Below are 3763 nucleotides of genomic sequence, written 5' to 3'. Positions count from 1 at the left end.
CACGATCATGAGGAAGTGTCACCCTAGTTGAAAAGAGATCCCTAAAAACCAAGAAAGAGACCTAGGCCTGAGGAGAATATGTAAAGTGAATGCACAGCCTTAGCCAAACTCTTTGGTTTAGCTTAACTGTGTTCCCAGTCTTTGGGATTAAGGAGAGTCGTTTTGAATTGAATTTATTTCTCCAAAATATTGTATATGGAGACATTAATTCCTATGTATTTCAAGTGGACACAATTTGGCCATCATGAGAAAATTTAATTTTATGCCTGGCCTATTTGCTTCATTCAAAAACAATGAAGGGAATTCCCTGGTGGTCCAGTGGTTAGGACTCAGTACTTTGACTGCCGAGGGCTGAGGTTCAATCCCTGGTCAGGGAATTAAAATCCCACAAGCCTCACGGTAAGGCCAAAAAAAAAAAAAAAAAAAACAAACAAACCAATGAAAATCAGTACACTGAGCGCAGCGTAAATTCCAAAATAGAGCTTTGTTTTCCTCTTCTTTAAAGTGTGTTCGGCGGGAGTGTTTTCTCCTGCCCCTGATGGTAGCTTGGGCAGGTGCTTTGACTCTGGGGCTCACTTGTAGATCCTTTTAGTTCTGTTAGTTGTGATCATAGTAGCAGGTTGTGCCTTTCTTGATCTAAAGTTCCCCTTATTCCAGAGTTCCAGAAGATATGAAAGAATTCACATTTCAGAAATGCAATACCTTATGGGATAACAAAATAGAGATCAGAGACTGGGCCATAAGCCAATCAATTCTTTCCTCAGATTTACCGACTCTAGCTAATAACAATCAAACTTGGAACATTAATCAGCACAAAAGCACCCAAAAACTTCTGCAGCTGTTGTAAGATCACTTGTAGTTGGGGATTTCCCGGGTGGTCCAGTGGCTAAGACTCCACATTCCTAATGCAGGAGGCCCAGGTGTGATCCCTGGTCAGGGAACTAGATCCTACCAGCCGGAACAAAGGAGATTCCAGGTGCTGCGATGAAGACTGAAGATCCTGTGTGCCACAAGCAAGACCTGGCGCAGCCAAGTAAATAAATATATGCAGATTTTTAAACAGATCCCCTGTAGTTGGAGATCTATAGTTGGGACATTTTGCAAAGTTTCTCAGAAGATTATGATGCTCTACAGATGCTTCCAAAACATGGAGGCAAACGGAATCATTACCAGGTCTGCTAGTTTGGGCGCTCTCAACCTGGCTGTTTAAATACCAGGAGACGTCTCGATGACATCCCTAAAAGAGAGGAGAATCCTGGGGAGAAGAGAGTGGCAGCTGAGAGGTGGCACATTCTTCTTCTTAGCAGACTGACATTAGGAACTTTTTGTAAAAGAATCATGGCTGGGTTTTTAACCAACATAGTTTTTCAAGAGTGCATTGTTGGAAATAGCTAAAGTAAAAGTCGGTATTGTTAAGAACATTACTACAAGCATACAATGTCTACCTAATGGTTTATGGTTTTCACTATCATACCTAAAAAATATTATATGTATATCTGGGATGTGAGTCTCTTTTTTTAGTCCTAACACTTGGTGAAGGCACCAAGTATCAACAATCTGCTTTGTGTTTAAATAGTGGAGGCATTTTCACCACTGTTCGGTTAATACTGGAATGCCAGTGTTTGCTGTCTCTATAGCACAGGCTCAGCGTGGCTTCTCTGTATAAAGCAAAACTAATTCTTTACAGAGCAGACAAAGATCTGATTGGTAACAATCTTTGTGTGATGAAAATTCACTTAGTCTGTACAACCCCTTGTGCCTATTTTTACATTTAAATAAAGAAAATAATACACTAAATTAAAATGTTTTTGGTGGCATCTTATACATGTTAAATTAATAATAATGAGTACAGGGGCTTCCCTGATAGCTCAGTTGGTAAAGAATCCGCCTGCAATGCAGGAGACCTCAGTTCAGTTCCTGGGTTGGGAAGATCCCCTGGAGAAAGGATAGGTTACCCATTCTAGTATTCTTGGGCTTCCCTTGTGGCTCAGCTGGTAAAGAATCTGCTTGCAATGCAGGAGACCTGAGTTTGATCCCTGGGTTGGGAAGATCCCCTGGAGAAGGGAAAGGCTACCCACTCCAGTATTCTGGCCTGGAGAATTCCAGGGACTGTATAGTCCATGCGGTCACAAAGAGTCGGACACGACTGAGTCACTTTCAAGGGACCATTTCTTGTCATATACTGTAGCTAGGCGCTTTCTTTCTCTCCTTCTTTTCTAATATTTTAAATAAATTCAATTTACTCTATAACGAAATAGATCCTAATAGTTTTCCCCCTTTCTGGTTCTCCAGTCACACGTTCAGAGCCTCTTCTGGCTTCATACTCTAGAGCTATGAATGCTGGTCTCTGGGGTCCTTATATGATCCCAGGAGGTGCAGACCTGAATAGTTGCAATGGGAAAAAATTGGAGAAACTTTTACTAAAGCTGTTTGGTATAGTTAGTCATTTCTCAGTTTCCCAAAGCCCTATCCTCACTGCTACCAGGATACAGGTTGTACAGGCCCAGCTCTGCTCATGATTACTTCTTGCCAACGTGCCTGAATCTCTCTGGCCCCTGTAAGCATTCTGAGTCTCAGGTTTGCTTTCCCATAAACTCTCACATTATGTTCAAGGTTTGCACCTGACTTGATCACAAAAATCTCAGCTTCTGCTTTGCTTGTGTGTGTCTCAGGTGTGTCCGGCTCTTTGTGACCACGTGGACTGTAGCCCACCAGGCTCCTCGGTCCATGGGCTTCTCTAGGCGAGAATACTGGAGCAGGTTGCCATTTCCTACTCCAGGGGACATTCCAGACCCAGGGATCAAACCTGTGTCTCTTGCAATCTTTGCTGTGATCTAAATGCTATAGTTAGTAAAGCGAGTCCACCGTACTTGATAATGGCATCAAGGAATGTGTGGCTGGGGAAGGAATTTAGTATTTAAAAACTAAAAACAAATTGACAAATAGACACATACTACAAAACCAAACCAAACCCTCTCATTTCACTGATGAGCTTCTTAATATAGGATTTAGTGCTTAAAAAATTATCATGATTATTGCTAAATCTGTTCAGCAGATTTTGATCACATATTGTAATTAAGCATTGTTTGCCCTCCTCTTCTTTTTTTTTAACCTAAAACTTTAATGAAAACATAAGCTTTTTGTTCTGCAGTTTCCTAGTGCATTGCTAAAAGGGAAAAGGCCACAGTGTCTCCTTATATCACAATTACAGTATCCGCGGGTGTTTGACCCTGGTACTATGTTGTAATACTTCTGAAATCAGGGCTAGAGTTTTATTTATTTTTGCATTTCTCCTTGGCTTTTAACATGTTTAATAAATTATTAGGGGGAGAATGTTTCTCATCACTGGTTTTTTTTTTTTTCTTCCTGGAAGATGATTTACAAAAAATAGTAAGGTCATTGTAAGTATATACCTTCTAAAAAAGATAAAATTTATTTTGTGCCAATTAGTCATTTATTTCAATAGCATGAAAAATTGCAAAACAAATAAGGAATATAAAATCAGGACAGTCTCTCCAAATTCTTTTATAGATGAAAAATCACACAAGGACCTTTTGTCTGAATGTTTTAGTTTGCTGCTACCATTAAAAGAACTCTTAAATCACTACCCGAGACACAGTTATTGTGGGCAAGTCTTCAGGACTTGCCAACCTTTTCTCTTCTTCAAACTAAAGCAAGTCAATAAAAGGGAGAGATGGAAGACACAGAGAAGAAGGGGCGCGCGCGCACACACACACACACACACACACACACACACACAGCT

The 3763-nt window shown here is 40.5% G+C and overlaps 1 non-coding gene across 1 annotated transcript; it reads left to right on the top strand.

The window, feature by feature from the left end:
- Positions 1–304: 304 nt before the first annotated feature.
- Positions 305–377, top strand: TRNAQ-UUG (transfer RNA glutamine (anticodon UUG)). The gene has a single exon. It is a non-coding gene; the product is annotated as a tRNA-Gln (tRNA).
- The last annotated feature ends 3386 nt before the right edge of the window (positions 378–3763 follow it).

This window comes from Bos mutus, chromosome 9 (assembly GCF_027580195.1).
Source record: "Bos mutus isolate GX-2022 chromosome 9, NWIPB_WYAK_1.1, whole genome shotgun sequence".
Classification (NCBI taxonomy): domain Eukaryota; kingdom Metazoa; phylum Chordata; class Mammalia; order Artiodactyla; family Bovidae; genus Bos; species Bos mutus.
Note: the sequence above shows the minus strand (reverse complement) of the source record. Positions and strands in the feature narration are given on the sequence as shown.